General features: G+C 39.0%; 1 protein-coding gene across 8 annotated transcripts in view; it reads left to right on the top strand.

Moving 5' to 3' along the window:
• dlg2 (discs, large homolog 2 (Drosophila)) overlaps positions 1-18,172 on the top strand; it is a 165,340-nt gene that overhangs the window by 5,570 nt on the left and 141,598 nt on the right. The window lies entirely within an intron of this gene.

Here is an 18,172-nt window from a genome sequence, read left to right as displayed (position 1 = left end):
TCCTCAATCTTGGGTCCTCTGGTGCCTTGGAGTTTGAGGGTTCAGTGCAGTATCTTAGCTGTTCGTAGCTGTTTGACTGTGCTCTTCTGGACAGAGACCTCAGATGTTGTACCCGAAATCTGCTGGAGCCACTCTCCCAGTTTGGTGATCACAACCCCAGTGCTCCGATTACCACTGGTACCACTGCTACCTTTACTCTCCACATCTTTTCTAGCTCCTCTTTCAGCCCTCGGTATGCCCTGAGCTTCTTGTGTTCCTTCTTCTTGATGTTGCTGTTGCTTGGGATTGCTACATCTATCACCACTGCCCTCTTCTGTGGTTTGTCGACCAACATGATGTCTGGTTGGCTGGCCATCACCAGTTTGTCAGTCTGGATCTGGAAGTCCCACAGGAGGTGTCTTCCATTTTGACCTTAGGACTTCCAGTATGGAAGTTTGGAAGTGCAGATGTTCCTGTACACTATGCCAGCCACTTGGTTATGATATTCCATGTACACTGTTCCTGCCTGCATCTAACACCCTGCTGTTATCTGCTGAACTGTCTCAGGGGCATCTTTGCACAGCCTGCACCTGGGGTCCTGTCTGGTGTGGTCGACCTCAGCCTCTATTGATCTTGTGCTGAGTGCCTGTTCTTGTGCTGCCATGATTAGTGCTTCTGTGTTGTCTTTCTCCAGCCATGGGTAGGATTTCTTGATATCGGCCACTTTTCTATCTATCTGTACATGCCGTGCAGGGGCTTGTCTCTCTGTGATGGTTCATCTTCGGATCTTGTTGTTCTCCCCATTCAGTCGACTTTTCAGGACCTTTCTGACTCTGTGTAGGTAGGTGTAGGTTTGGCTGTGGCTGACTTGCTTGAGGCCTCCTCATGGTTTCCATTTGCCTGTGGGATTCCAAGGTATTTGTAGCTTTCCTGAACATCTGCATTTTTGCCTTCTGGTAGTTCTATATATATATATATATATATATATATATATATATATATATGTATGTATGTGTATATGTATATATGTATATATGTATATATGCATATATATATATATATATATATATATATATATATATATATATATATATATATATATATATATATATATATATATATATATATATATATATATTATCTCTGCCACTCCAAATTGTAATGTAGATTTATATGTCATTTTATATACAACAGGCTTGTCTCTTCTTCTGGCCACAGTCTTTTCAGATGTCTTGGATTAAGCTTTTGTTCTGACAAAACAAAATGTATGCTATTTTTAAGGTCCCTTAAACTGGTAAAAACAATCAATGAAGCAGTTTCATGCTAAAAATCTGTGTTTCTCCAGCACTCTTTGGTGGAAATAAGTTGTCTTGTTTCTTAGATAACGTCAGATCCACATCTGCGATGACTGAAATTCTTCATCTGGTTAAAATAAATTGTGTATCATGAAAAATGACTTAAAAATGCATAAAAAGTCAATTTTGACCACTTCTGGCAGACAACCACAACACTGCCACAAGCGCATAGGGGATCTGTGGTCATTGACAGGTGACCAAATGAAACCAAATGATTAAAATCATGGATTTCTCTGGGCTTGAAAATTGCTGGAAACATTTCAATTTAAGTACACAACTCAACAAATATATAAAACATATGTCAAGTTGTTCTTAGACATTTTAATGCAGAAAAGTTACGTATTATATCTTTAAGAGTGCCCTGCCTACTGTTCCTATCCACAGTGTTCAGTGTTCTCCTGTGAGTTCATGTGTTCCCATGTGGAACACCTGACAAGCAAACTGAAGGTCAAAACTGGCTTTTTGTATAGACACAAATCTACTTACTATTTTGTTAGTTGGAAGACCCTTGTGCAGTCTAGAATTGGTCTCATTTTTATTGTGGTGATGCTGTGATATTGTGTGCATGTAAAAAGCTTCTTCTGTATATCACAGTGCACTGCGCTTTAACACGGGGGATAAATTCCTCACTCAACATTACATCGTTATTATGAAAATGTGGAATGGCCAGGCCAACCACTAGTAATGGACTGTAACCTGATACTGTAGCTTGGTAAAACTCAATGGTAAAAACAAATTGCGATGGTCCCGCTCGCTGCCTGTGCCTCCAACTTCTCCTTGGCTGCTATACCCATCACTTGGACCGTACAGTGTCCTCTTTTGTAGATGCCAGCCAGGGGAGCATGCATTGCCGCAGAATCCGAGACCAAACTCTAGTGACTGTTGCGAGTGAAAATCCAGGAGTTCAGCAGTTTCAGCAAAACTCACACCAGCCATCTAACACCAACAATAATGACATGTAGAACAAGTCTGTGAAGGATCTAAGTGCTATATGAAGACAACTAGACTTGCTTGAGGTTCCTGAAGACTTTTCACCTCTCCTCTAAAAGACTGTTTTATTAGTGACTGGTGGGGAGACCCAGGCATTCAAGCTCTTGTGGGGCTGATCACAGCTTGAGATGACTCTCAAGGTGTTGAGTCACGGAGATCAAATTTTTGTTCCTCATTCTGGTGTTTGTGAATATTAACTGAAGCTCTTGACCTGTATCTGCAGGATTTTATGCACTGCACTGCTGCCACATGATTGGTTGATTGGATAATTGCATGAAATTGCTCAGGTGTGCTTTGTGAGTTTACCATGCAATGGTACATGCAAATACAATACATAAAAATGTTTTAACCACAACCAAAGTAAAAGTGAAGAATTTTCCAAAAATGAAGCCAAGAATAGTTTTTTTTTTTTTTTTTAAATCAGTGAACATAATACAAAATACATAAACAGAAAACATGCTGAATCACTAATATTTGTGTCAACAACTTTGCCTTTAAAAGGTACAGGTTTGCGTCTTCCTGTGGCAGTTGCTGAGAACAAGAAACTATAAAATATGTCCAGACTTCTCTGTTAAAGGCTGCTCTATAGTGCAGAAAAACAGTGTCATCCAGTGTAGTTTAACGCTGCGTGACTTGTTATCAGACAATAAACTGTCTTTTGATTTTTTTCATGCAAAGCCATGTGGCCATGTGGCACTTCTGATGTAGAGTGATCATAAAAGTCTACAGAGCATGAGTTGCTGTCATTCCATGTGACATAAGTTCACATATTATATGTATATGTAATATGAACTGACTGCAGATAAAATGCAGTGAGGCATCATGCACTGACTAGAGGAGTACACTGGATGTTTGTTTTGCTTAATGTATTCCTCATCCTTTGTCCTTTTCTCAACAAGTTGTCGTGCACACCATTTAATTTTTTTTGGTGTTTGAACAAACAAAGGAGGTCCTTCTGCTGCACAGTTTCTACTGCACATCTGTGGAACACATCTGTTTACACAGACATCTGATTGTAGAATTGTGCAAGTCCTCTGCGGTACAAGTCCGCAAACGTACTGACACACACTTCTCACACCTGGCTAACAACCCCAGACAGTTAACCTTCAACTACATCAAGCTCATTCTGCGACACACTGAGGTCTTTTTTGCCTACAAGATATTGGTTCACTGTTAACACTTACAATTATTGTTCCATCACACAATTGTTGCTGTCATTAATTTCATTTTATTTCATCACACACATTTCTCCACCTTCCTTTCTCCAAGATTGTTTCAAATATTTTCTAGATAATAAATATCATAATGTCATTCATTCATCGGGCCATTAGTTCTCATCTGGATATATTAAGATGTGGTGAGAGGAAGCACTGACCTGTTTGATTTTTATGAATCATTGCAAGGCTTTATGAGTGTGTGTGCAGAACTGCTATTCACACTTGTTACTACTCACTCAACAAAGACAGAGCATAAATGTCTTTCCATTTACTTTGGCAGTGAGTAGGGACAATAGGTCTTTGGAATGCAGTCAAACACAATTACAACTCTGCGATGGAATAAATACCTCCTGAAATAGATGTAATCATCTTACAAAGCATTAGGTGCTGTCTAATCTGGCCAGTGGCGTGGGTGCCCCAGCTAAACCCCATCACTGCAGAGTGGATCTGTGTGTGGATTAACCCATTCATCATCCCTACTACTCCTCAGTCACTCATCTGCACAGTTGAAGGACTTACTGATCTGCTTCCAGCTCCAGCTTCATACTTCCTTTGATTCACATGGAAATGACTGTTATTACCACGGTTAAGTCCTACACTAATGTTTTCCCAATACATTCTTAATTTTCATGTTTGCATTGTTATTGTGACTGTGTTGGCTTTTTGGCAGTAGCACTTATCTCATGGCACTGAGAAATATGGGCAAGCGCACCTTCATGGTGGATTACTTTGTATCAAGTATGCTGTATTTGTACCTTTAACCACTGTAAATGTGCAGTCATGCCAGAGGCTTCAGAGCAGACAGCAGGTCTGAAAGAGTGATGATTTTTCCTTAGCATGCAGGTTATATTATCTTATTGTTCTCTCCCTTCAAACTCATTCTGTCCACGACAGAACTGTGACAGAGAATTAAAACTGAAAACCAATATCACTGAAAAGAAACCGTCAACATAAAAAACTGTCACAGGAAATGACAAAAAGAACCCAACAAAATAAAACTACACCCATGAGTACTCACTAGTTATACTACACTAATACATGAGTACTCCACACACTGTGTTTGAGGTCCAAGCACATACTGTAGGCCTAAAACTCCATTATTTCTCCTCCACATGTGGAGTGATTCACCCTGACATGGTGAGTTGTAGAGCCATTAATTTTTGCTTAATGACTGTGATATTTACTATTTCCCAACTCATATTGATGTAGATGATGTAACTAAAGGTCAGAATCAAAAACTTTGAAGCAATAAGAAAATTGTGTTTTCCTGAAACTGAACTGGTGTGCTTAAGCTTCTCTGTTACCTAAACATTATATTGATTTTGTTGATTTTGATTAGTTTCGGCTGACTCCAGCTAACTAATATAGGTAGCAATCAGTGTTCTGTCAAGACAATGAGGCAGTATTTATGATATCAGTTTGTTTTTGCCTGCTGCTGTTTTCTTTGTTTCACCAGTCCCCGATGTTAGGCAGCATCGTACAGTAAATCAACGGCTATGGAGAAATTCCTTTAATTTCTTTCATGAACATTAAATGGGCAGTGTATGTTTGGCACTAAATGCTTAGCGGTAGGTTGACCTTATAGTGGAGCACATGTTCTAAAAGCTGTGCTGTAAAGCTGTGTTTAGGAGATGTTAACTGTGACCATTCTGTATGCAACCAAATTTTCTTTTATAGAATTTTACAGTGCATTTTAGGAAATTAGTAGCTGCACTGCATTTGTTCTTTTTGTGGTGTGTTTTGAATGTTTGAATGGTTGGGATTTGAAGAGGTACACTTTGCATCAAAAATTTGTTCACAAATGACACAGTAGTTTTAAACTATTTTAACATTCTCGTGACAACCAGTAGCTATGTATTTGACAAACCTCACGATCACCCTGCAGTAGAACAGCACATCTAGTCTGCATCACAGTATCCCAGTAACAAGCACCACTGACATGTGCTCACCTGTATGAACTGGGTCAGGTGGGTTAGTAGGGTCCTGATCTCATAACCATTGTCTGCCAAAATGCTGTACAAAGATGATTGAGCTCTATCTGTCAGTCCTTCCTCTCTGCTGTGCTGCCTGAAAGAGATCCTTTCCTGGGAGGCTTCATTTTCTCTAATCTACTCTCAGTATTAATTAAATTTTTCCCAGACAGACTGATAACACCAGTGGGAGTTAACATCAGGCTACAGTAATGACAGTGTTCAGGACAGGTGCTTGTATGCAGTCCTTTACATCTGATATCTAATTTTTGCATTGTATTTACACGAATTCTTGAATTTTGGTGCTGTGATATTTTTTTTATTTAAACCATATTTCCAGATATGATGGACAAAAAATGACACAAGTATAAATGAATAAGTTAAGGCTGAAGTTGGCAACACACTGGAAAGGCAAAGCTCATGTGTACCAGTCATGTAAAGGCAGTAGTTGTATATCCATCTGATTGATCACACTGTTATAACCAATCTGCCTTAAGCCTGAGCTAGGACCGCCCACCTAATTAACATAAGGACACATAAATGTGTAAATGAATAAATGAACAAATAAATGTAGAATTAAATAAAAAATAAAATTTACAAATGCATAAATAAATAAATTTATACTAAAGAAACATCTTTTTCCCTACCAAAATGTTTTTATATTGTATTGTCCTCCATATTCAGAAGCTTGACCTTTCATTTGTTCTTTTCAGGTATTTTCACACCCAACATTTGTGGTGTTTTCAGGTGGTCTTGGTTCAGGTCCAGTCACAATGTGAAATGTGGTTTATTAGTGGTGTGAAAGGAAAGCAGACCAACCACAGGACTGTGTGATATTAGATATGTGAGTTTAGCATGAATTCAGAAGATACACTACTGTTATCCATGTGTATGTGCTGTATGTTTGTGGTAAGCTCAGTAACATGAATAACATCAGTACGTGGGATTTTCTTGTAGTTTAATCAGAGGTATGCTGTCCTTGTGTTGTACTTTGTATTTTGGCACATGTTCAGTTAAAGGTTGACCACACAGTAACTTTTCCCCGTAACATTTTGCTATAAGACATATAAGATTTTCATCCTGTTTCCACCTGTCCAGCTTTATTTATGACGTATGATATCTCATTGCAGTGTAGAATAGTAATGCTTCTGATCAGTCAGCTTGTATGACACTAGAGTAAATAATCACATCAGGTCAGTAAAATGCAGCATGACCTGCTGTCAGTCACCAGCATGTGATTTCCCTACATCCATCCCCTCGATGTAGAGCTGATGATGCAGGATGACATCAATAGGACTGCCCAATAAATTAGCTACTTGTGATTGTATATGGCTAAATATTTACAGCTCTGTAATCACAAACCACACTAGAACAGACACACAACAATATAGAATTGTGTTTTTGGTCTGGACCAAATGACCTGAACTACAGGTGTGAGAGTGACCTTATATTCCTCCTTATACTGGGGTGGACATCCTTAACTTCCAGCAATATTTTGCTAAGTTGTCATGACATAAGGAGAAGATTTGTAAGACTTCTCTTCTGAGTCTTACCTTTAGTGTTTCAACATGTACTGTTATGATTCAGTACTTGCTTGGATTGTCAGTGATCAATGTCATCAATGTAAACAACAGTGACCTATAGTAAATAGTAAATTGACCACACAGAGGCTAAACTCCTAATCTACAGGTCATACAGAGGTGCAGCCGTCTGTAGCTAATGCACCTAAAACTGTAGGTGTAGGTGCGTTCACCTGCACGGAACAGGAGGCAGGGGCACCGGTTATGCAGCACAGACTTTATTCCATAAGCTTATGTTTTAAGTCACATCATAACACTTGAAAGTGCAAGACAAAAGTGTTTGTGTCAAAAGGACAATTACAATAAATATCATCTTAGAGAATTCAATATACAATATGAGACAACACAGCTCCTATATCCCTGCACATATTGAACACTATAATCTAGGGTAGATTTCCCAGAACCCATCAGAGCTGTGAGAAAGGTTAACGTACAGAGGGACAGATATCAGCTATGATAAAGTGCAGCAGCACTGTATAACTGTCAAAGTGCTTCTGCCTCTTTGCAAATATTTTTGCTTGTTTTCTGTCTACAATAATGACGTGAACTCAGAGCCCATGATGCGTTATAAAGCAATTATAAATCACTGCTGTGTGTCCCTTTATTTAGTCTGACTCTTACTGTTCCAAGCCATGTCAAAGGTTTCGAGTGTCATTGGTAGGTTTTAAGGGTTTCATGTGTACTTAATGGATTATAGAACTTCTCTAGCGCTTTAGATCAGATAGATCATCTGTTTGAGCAGTTGTTAAGGTCAGGGCACATTAAAATCATTTACTACTGTTTGTATATTTCCGCATACTGTCAATGGAGGTTTAACAACAACACAGACACGAGTCTCACCTTAATTTTAACGCAATCACTTTTACACTGCCTGGACAACAATGTGCGAATACAGTGTAATCATTATTATTCACAGGGTTCCATTAGATTTTACTGTACAGTGAAATTTTCAGAACTGCTGTATTTTCCTGTTTTTTTAAGTGACTGAACGGTCATTGTCACTGACACCTGAAGTGAGATAATAATCACAGCTCAGTCTCAGTACTGACATAGAGAGGGCTGCCACCGTGTGGACAGAGAGAGGCTTGTAATGTATCATGATATTAGACAAATCTGACTCACCAGCACCTATGTTATCCTGTGGCTGTTATTTTGCATGTCTGACATGTTTATTAGGTCTGGTGTATCTTTCATGAGTCTGAGTGAGGATGACAGTGCCCAGGAAAATATCTTTAATATAAACTGACTGGTGTTTTGATTTGACAGACCATACCAATCAATATAGCATCAAGCTGTGCATGTACATTTTGAAAACATTTGCTTTGAAATGCTCAACAATAAATAATCTCCAAACACAGTTCAAAATTTAGACAAGCAATTTGAGCATTTTCATAATCTTACAATGAACATCAGTGATGAATGGGAGAAACTTTTGTTATGATATTGTTCATAGGATGTAATTAGACTGAAACAAGATGGAAAAAAAAACACAGCTTTTATGACTGTATAAGTGAATTTCTATATTTTAAGATGGGCCTATGTAATACCTATATCCCTTTTTAATATCTACATTGCATATATTATCTAGTTATGATAAATGTGGATATTAGAAGAATATTTGGATTACTACCCTGGCATCATTCTCAATCATGTCACTCAGCTGTGAAAGTGTTGATGCAGGATTTTTGGGTGGAGCTAGAACTCCAGTAGAGGGAGCCAGATGACTGGGTTTACTGTTGTTCACCTCCAGCTCAACTGCTCTACATCCTGCTTTTGTCAAGACACATGAGAAAAGGATTACACCTCATATTCTGAGCTTAATCCAGTTTTTCAGATCTCTCTAAAGATATTTTTGTGACCAGTATGCATCAGTTGTGAGTGTTTTCCACACTGATGAAACCACTGTGTAGCAGTTTTTAATAATGAGGACATGGGGTTTACCTGTTAAATACTCTGTTATGTGATACTAGCTGTTGTGTATCTGGTGCACTGCTGGTCATCATAGAAAGCAGCATAGCTTTACTATATCACATCACAGCTAAGTTATTCCTTCCACACTGGTGAGGTCATTAAGACATGCACGCATTGAGCTGACCCTGCAGCAATGGACTGTGCTTTACCTCAGCCTTGTGGCTGACCTCGTAGGAAATTGTAGCCACACAGTCATAAGTCACAGTCTTGAGGCTGTGTGTAGGCATGGAATTAGCATGAAGCTGTGGGTTATGATTCATCAATTACTGTATTCACCACAGGAGATCTAGCTCCACTGCTAGATTTCATTTGGTTACAGTATTTGTCATGGTGTTCAGAGTTGTTTCTCAGTCACTGATATCTGTGTTTATCATCATCATCATTTGCATCGTTCATTAGCAGATATATGCAAGTAATGTCAAGGAAGTTGTGTAGAACTAAGCATGGACTTGAGCTGGACCAGTGAATAAGCAGCGGCTGATATGCTGGCTTATACAAGCTTATTGCAGATACTAGTATATATATATTATACATATTATATATATATTATATAATAATATATATTATTATATATTATATATATTGGTATCAGCATAAACATTTTGTCTGATTGAATAACAAGAAATACTAGGACAGAAATGTCAAAGAAGAAGGTTTTGTTGCCATTGTTGCCAACAACAAAATGTTCCTCTCAGAGCATGTCTTAGTCACAATTATTTCTGCATGTTTTGTACAAGGAATTATACTAGATTTTACTGATATCAAACATCCAGTATAATTCAAACTATATGGCATGCACCGATATCAAATGTTTTTGGCACTGTAAATAATCACTTTGGATAAAAGTATGCCTCTAATCAGTAAATTATCTCTAATTACTAAATTAATATTTGTCAAAAATTTATCTTGCAACTAGTACAAAACATAAAATATCTGCGCGACATGACAGTTTAGTCACATTAATGTAGTTGTTAAACTTTGAGTTTGGATGTTTTAAAAATGATGGTCTTCGGTGTCAAGTCACTTTTATCTGATAACATAAAACATAATGTGGTGACCTTGAGCCATGATGGAGGCATTTTTCATTTTTCCCTCAACAAAATACAATCAGTATCCCATAATGACAAAGTGAAAACTGAATTTTAAAAATGTTTGCTATTTTATTCAAAAGAAAAAAACTGAAATATCACATTGACAAAGACACTTTGCTATGACTCTTGAAATATAGATCAGGCACCGCCCATTTCTACAACTTGATTGGAGTCCGCCTGTGGTAAATTCAGCTGATTGGACACAGACCTGTCTATACAAGGTCTCACAGCTGACAATCAGAGCAAAGACCAAGCCATGAGGAGGAAGGCAGAAGGATACAAACACATTTCCGCTGCACTGAACTTTGAAAGAGGGAGTTTTGACAGTGATGTAAAAGACTGTGTATGGATCCAGACATTTGAGGCCTCTTGTGGGTTTCAGAGGCAGATCTCACTGATGTCATTTGGGTTTGAAGAGCAGTGGGAGCTTGACATGACACCATGATAAGCTACCAAAGAGAGTCATAGTTTGGGCTTTTATTCCTGTCAGTGATAATGACACTCTACTCCTCACGCTAATTGTTGGAAGTCCAATTGAACCAATACATGAGTAGAGGGACGATCAGATAGGCTTTAAGTCTATGCCAATGTGTTTGGAGCAGAAAATAAGGCTGAACAATGAGAGATTGGAAAAGTGTGTTGAGGAGTGACAGGTTAAAGATGCCCAGATGATCCACAGAGTGATTTAGAGAATCTTTTGTGCCTTCATCTGTGAAACTTATGAATGATGTGTATTTTTAGACATACTTGTCTATTTTGCCTTGATAGACATAAGCGGTCTACTGAGTGCCATTCTAGTTTATTAACTGATTAACAGAATTAATATTTTGTATTTTTTTATGTGGCAAGGGTCTGGAGCTTCCTGTCCTCTTATCTGTTAGTTGCTATTGTTGTGTCTTCCATTTGTCACTGCATGGGTTACCAAACTAGTTCTCTCTCTCTCTGTTATTAAAGTCATCTATTAATGTTTCAAGTCAGAGGATGTGTGTGGAACTCATGTAGAGCCCCACATCACTGCATCCTTAATCTTCATCTGTTCTCAAGAGAGAAGTCGATGTCAGTGTCAAAGTACTGACACTGTTCAGAAAAGTGTACTTGGTATTTGTTTCCATGGAGATGCTATGAGCAGGGTGTCTGGATGTGACTGAGAGAAAGTTCAGATACCCAAATCTGATCATTTTTACAGAAACAGGAGTGAGTTTATATTTTACAATGAAATAAAGAAAACCAGGTGAACCTGAACTTGAACTGTTAACCTCATCTTTCAGCTGCTAATTTTAATCCTCTTCTCACTGTTACCTCAAATTGGTGTTAAACCTGAGTAGCATTATCCACCCACTGCACCATTCCTTTGCTAAATTCAGGTATTTGTTTGCTTTGAACATTCACATTTTTGTCTCCAGTAGTGATGCTGCTGTGAATGAAATAAAAGACTGCATAGATCAGTAAGAGGTGGAACCCAGCCACCATTTCTCTCACGTCTTTAAAACCTTCCAGGGTTCTGCACTAATTTGACAGAAACATTAAACTGTTTCTTACTTTGAGTTGCCTTAACCATCTTAACAATCTGTGTGCATTTACCAGGTGGTAAGAAAGAGCCTCATGCACAACACCTCGTGCAACATTACCATGTTTGTACAAGAGATAACACACAAGAAGTCACAAAGAATGCTGTGACCTTCAGAGTCTGAATTGAGATGTTCCATCTGACTTATTCCAACATCTAAGCGCATTGTCACCGCCTATGTAGGCGCTTATTACTCTTCTGACAATGTTCCCTTAAAATGAATACTGCGCCACTTAAGAACAGGTTTTTGATGGTTAATCATGAGATCATTTTCTACTGTCTCAAGCTGTCTCAAGATAAGAATGCGCCAACAATGTGCCTGACCATACCTCAATATAAGTCCAACAGGCCCATGGATCTTTAGATGAGCGCAAGTCTATTTGCTAATGTTATATATATTTCTAATAACGTGGGTGCTGGCGGGAAAATGACTGTGTCGGTCTGAAACTAGCAAAGACACTTGCGCTGTGCTTTGCGTTGCTTAGTGCCAAGTGTGAGACAGGGCCATTAAAGCTCCTATCATTCTTGATAAAGTTTAGTCTTAACCATTTATACCATTCATATTTTCATTGTGTGAATAGATGAATCATTTCAGCTACAACTGCAACAATTATGCCCGCATCCCTGCCTGAATTCTTCTTCATTTCAACACCAGCAATCTGACCATACAGTGTTATTTCCTTAAGGGAGGTGAGAGCCAGAGGAGTGAGCAGTGATCTATTATCAGTAGTTGGTAGCCTGTGTCTGCTGGGAAACAGAGGGATTAGCTGGCACCTTAGTCACTGTGGAGGAGGGCTAGCTGTAGGGAGGGGATGCAGCTGGAATAATCGCTCCCCAATGAAGCACAGCTACACAGGAGCCATCACTGTGAGCCCCAGCCCACTCCACCCACCCGTTACGTAAGCATGAAGAAAGCAGATCAGCATTGTGACACTGTGCATGTGCGTTCACTGCAGAAATGCTTGTGTAAGTGGGATTTTGTACTCATGAAATGAATCTACCAGTAAAGTCGCATGTGGAACATCTATGTCAAAGAGGAAGCAGATCTCCTCAGATCCACTGCAGGGTTGCCTAGGAAACCCAAAAGGGGTGAGAGCAGCATGAAAACAGAGGACCAGAGGAAATAGAAGTACCTTAAAATGATGTTGGCATTAAAAGAAATTTTCTCTGCACTGTACAATCTAGATTAACTACTAGAATGATCAGAAAATGCAGTAGGTCGCAATTTAATGAGCTTTATCTCTAAACTCCAAAACGCTTGATAATTCACAGTAATCACGAACATAAACTGTATTTTGAAATGACTTAATGTTCTGTTTATTGACGTTACAGTCATTCAACATTGTTGACTCAATTAATTTAAAATTGCTGATTGCTGGTAGAAGTAGGGGAGAATTTTCAGAAGCACTCTGAATTTAATCCATAGTGAGAGAAAATCCTGAAGTGTGATCTGGTGGATTACATCATGGGAATATGCTGTGGTTATAGTGGGCGATGTGCTGTTCTGCACTGGCCAGTATTACTGCTGTTGCATGTCCCATTAAATTGTTAAATGCCACTGTTACAAACCATCAATGTTCAACATGTTCATCAATGTGCAAATTCCAAGGGTCAGGAGGACCCTTAAGTGTGTGATTTCGTTTCATGAATGGATAGTTGGTGGCAGGAATATCTGGAAGTCAGAAGGCTAAATTGGGAAGTAAAGTAACAGTTGAATTCTTTCCCATTTCTCTGCCTGTTTTGTATCATAGACAAAGAGTTGATAGCGTTGTGTTATATATTTGAGACAGGTTTTGTTGGGGAGAAATAAACTGAAAACTGGGACCACAAAGGTTTCGTCCACATGTTCCGACCCTGTTGCCAGAATAATGCGTTGAAGGTTTGATTCATGGAGTTGGGAATTTCTCTCTGAAAAAATAATCAGTAATGTAATCTGCATTAAGAACAGAATTTAAAGTTTTTTTGCATTTATGGCAGCGCACTGACTGAGCACCACCAATTTCCCTCTGTCTGTCTCTTTATGAGTCCCATTTCCCCATTTCATAAATTCAATCGGCACAGATTAAATGGCCAAACCTATTAATTGGTCAACCTCTAGTGGAAAGTAGCAGAAATTACATTTACTCAGGTAATGCAGTTAAATACAATTTTGAGGTACACTGAGCTTCACAATGGCATGTATAGTAAACAGTTTTTATTATCGTTTAATGATTATTGTAAATGTAGTCTGTTGAGGGGAAGATGTTTTCCACTGCTTGCGATGTCTCCCTCTGAAAAGTTTAATGATTTCCTCAGCTAGAATGATTATTTTCTGTGATTTGTACACTGTTATTTTTATATATTCATTTATTTTTTTATTATTTTTTTATTTAGTCTTTTTTTCATTTACAGAAGCCCTGAAAGCCATGAATCTGATGTTCACTCGCTTGTCTGCATCACATCCAGTTAGGAATATGTGTTAGTCTTAAAAAAAGATATTACATATTTAACCACATTTAACCAAATTGAACAGGGACTGCTGTGTGATGCACAAATAGTAATAACATAATCTGCAGCTGAGCAGTGTTGCGTGTCTGTGCTGAAGAGCAGAACTCATCCCCTCTACATACTGTACGACCCTGCTGACAAAATACTCACCAGATTGGGACTTTGTCATTGTTCTTTCTGATAAAGCCTATGGATTAACAGTTAATGCCAAGGGCTTAACAGATATGTCCACTGTTAAAGTATAATGACATGATAAAATTTTTTAGCAAGCACATGTTACATAACATGTAGAATTTCTGGTCTTTACATTCATCAATGACAATTATATGACTTCAGCATCAGTGAAGGCTTAAGCCATAAACCAAAAGTTTCGAACACACGTCTGAAACCGACAGAGCTTGAAACTGCACGTTTAAGTTAGAGAAACTGAAGAGTGTAACAGCTGATCACATGTTGTCTGTTGGCACACTTGAATGCTCAGAGCTCGATGTGGTTTGGAGTAGTTGTGTATTTGTGATCGAAGTTGATCTCAGTAGGACGAGGACTGTGATCTTAATTTCTTAACTTAATCACCACTTAAATCAGCCAAGATTATATATGAATATACTTCCACCCAGTGGACCAACTCTTTACCCTTGCCGGAGTTCTAAGAGGGTCATGGGAAAATGACCAACCAGTTCACATGTATTTCGTGAGGAGTGTGTCCGCTTTGGGAACCTCAGAATTGCATCTTTGCTCTTTGCCGATGATGTGCTTCTGTTGGCTTCATCAGGACGTGACCTCCTGTGCTCACTTGGACTGTTTGCAGCCGAGTGTGAAGCGGCCGGAATAAGGATCAACACCTCCAAGTCAGAAGCCATGGTTCTCAGCTGGGAGGTGGACTGCTCTCTCTGGGTTTGGGGTGAGGTACTGTCCCAAGTGAAGTAGTTCAAGTATCTCGCGGTCTGGTTCACGAGCAAGGGTAGAATGGAGTGGGAGATTGACAGACAGATTGGTGCAGCATCAAAAGTAATGCAGACCTTTTACCGGACCATTGTGGTAAAGAGGGAGCTGAGCTGGAAGGCAAAGCTCTCAATTTATCAGTTGATCTTCATTCCAACCCCTTACCTGTGGTCATGATCTTTGGGTAGTGACTGAAAGAATGAGATTTCGGATACAAGCCGCTGAAATGGGTTTCCTCCATAGGGTGGCTGGGCTCAGCCTTAGAGAAGGGGTTAGGTGGCGGGAGCTTGGAGCAGAGTTGCTGCTCCTTTCCATCCTAAGGATGCCTCCTGGGCACCTTCCTTTGACGTTTTTCCAGGCATGTCCAACTGGGAGGAGGCTCCGGGGCAGACCCAGAAATCGCTGGAGGGATACATATCCCATCTGGCCTGGGAATGCCTTTGGATCCCCCAGGAGGAGCTGGAAAGCGTTGCTGGAGAGGGGGATGTCTGGAATTCCCTGCTTAGCCTGCTGCCACCATAACCCGACCTTGGATAAGCGGAAGAAAATGGATGGATGGATGGACATCCACCCATCTTTTATCTGATGAATAAGATAATGAATTCCTCCTTTCATAACATAGGAAAAAACAGTGTCTCCTTGTGGTTACTCTAAATAATAAGCAGAACTGTAACTCCTGTTTTCTCACACAGTACAAAACAAGTGCTTGTTGCATCAAGAAACATAAATATGGTTTTGATATCATATTAATCATTAGGTTGATGATTCTGTCTTGTTGATGTTGATGGGTGATGCCGAAATAAATAATACTGAATATATTGAAAATGAATCTTCAATAATTTGAAGAGCTGAGGTGGGTGACACTGTGAAATAGATTCCCTCAGTGTCAGTAGTTCAGGAGGTTTTTACCTGGAGCTGAATTATCCACAGGGGTCTTCTCCTCTACACAACAAACTGACTCAGTAATTAAAACCAGTAGAAACAATGAATAAAACAGTTTCACTTCCTTCATCCTTCATCTTGTTAAATTATTTATAGTTGAAAACAACCAAGGTGTAAAAAGTGTGTCTTATAAAAACCCTAATGCTGATGCATAAGCATAGAGGACATAATTTCATTGACAGGCAACAAAATAAAAATGGACCATTACCATGATTAAAATCACAGATTTCTCTGGTTTGAGAATTAATGGAAACATTTGGGATAATGTAAGAGCACATTTCAACAAAATATAAAACATAAGTCTAGTTGTTTTTAGACATTTTAATGTGGAAAAGTTACATATTATAACTTAAGGTCATTCTCTGTTTTATATCAATTACGGTTGAATAGTTTGTTTGTTGGACAAACAATTCAAAAATCTGCAGAATATATAGAAAACGGAAATAATTTTTACTTGTTGTTATCTCATGTTGCCTACAGCATAAAGCCTAATGGATAGAAGCTGTGCATGTCAAGAAGCTGTCCTGAAGGAACTAAAATACAGTTAGAACAGTGGGGTTGGCTGTAAATGTAGGATATGCAGTTGTGTAGCAACTACATTGTCTTGACACTGCACTGTTAGCTCAGTGTTGAATCATTTGGATTCAGTCACTGCCATAATAGTTTAATTCCTCACAGAGGCCCATCACTGGCGAGTCTCAGCCAGGACACATGGTATTAGACACATGCACACCCCACATCAGACATACAGTTAAAGTTTTTCTCTGCTGGGCTCATGATGTCTTTTACACGCAAGCCATGTGCCTTAAATACTGTGCCAGCTGCCGTCTTTAAAGCAGCTCAGCAGCACAAAGAGTGAATGGACTGTTCCAGAGCTGGTAGTTACTATGTTTGTGTCAGGTTGTTAATGCCTCACAATAAATGTGTATATAACATGAAGAAAACACTCCATCGGTGCAAGAAGTTGGCTGTACAGATATTAGATGAGGCAAAGGGTGGAGACATGGGCGCCTGGCTGTTGATGAGTTTTATTCGTTAAGGGCAGAGTTGGAAAGGACTACTGGCTATGTTAAGCACATTACCCAAGGGAGAGCTGAATTAGAAATCAGCTATGTGGGGTGTAAGGTCATTGTCTGCATTGAAGGGAACAGGCGGCCTCTATGTCTGAGGATTAGGCTAGCTGTTGGCTTGCCACTAGGCATCTGGTCCTCGCGCAGCACAGTTTCACAGGATAGCAGTGCTGCAACATGACCGGAGAGAGCAGGGAGGTTTTACTGCACTGTGAGTTACTGACAACTTTCTGCTGCTGAAACTATAGTCACATTTTTTTTTTTAATTTTAGAGTTATGTTTGTGAAAAGCTGGTCATGATCACAGTTAATAGTTTGAATGTGTCTGGGTGTAATGCAGTGTAGAGAGGAGAGCAGTTGTTTATTTGAGACAGTGAGTCAGTGCTTGTCAAATGGACCTGGAGGTGAGCGCTGATGATGATCGTCTGGTTTGATCTTTTATTTAGTAAAGCAATTTTTATTTTAATTCTTAATAATGAAATATAAGTCAGAGCCTACTTATTTTTTTAAAGGCAAAGTAAACCGGGAAACATCAGCATTATGTGTTATGTAGCAAAATGTCTGTACCATTCTGCTTTATAATTCTATTGTATAATGATCATCAGATGAGTGACAACTACCAGCAACTGGTTTTGTACCTCGTACAGTCTTACACATATACTCACCCTGCTGAACACCAGCCATTCAAAAGCTTCTGGGGATTTGCATAAATTTTGCTGTATTCATTTGTGTCCATAATAGCCTGTTTTCATTTGAATTACAAAAAAGGTAGAACTGTGGCCATTTTTCTTATTAAAAAAAACCCCAAAAACATCAGCAAATCTTGAATCACACTTTATTTCCTCTTTCTAAAAACAGAAATGCACTTAATCATTTGTGTATGATTAGGAAAGAAGCATGACCCTGCATCTGGTTGTGAATGCTAATGGCCTGTTTTTATTAAGATCCATTTAAATGTAAATATGTCTTTTATGTGCAGAGCCAAGGCATTGCACTGGCATGGCAGATCACT

The sequence above is a fragment of the Trachinotus anak genome, unplaced genomic scaffold (genome assembly GCF_046630095.1).
Source record: "Trachinotus anak isolate AG129_WGS33_773 ecotype Australia unplaced genomic scaffold, CSIRO_AGI_Tana_v1 ptg000024l, whole genome shotgun sequence".
NCBI lineage: Eukaryota > Metazoa > Chordata > Actinopteri > Carangiformes > Carangidae > Trachinotus > Trachinotus anak.
Note: the sequence above shows the minus strand (reverse complement) of the source record. Positions and strands in the feature narration are given on the sequence as shown.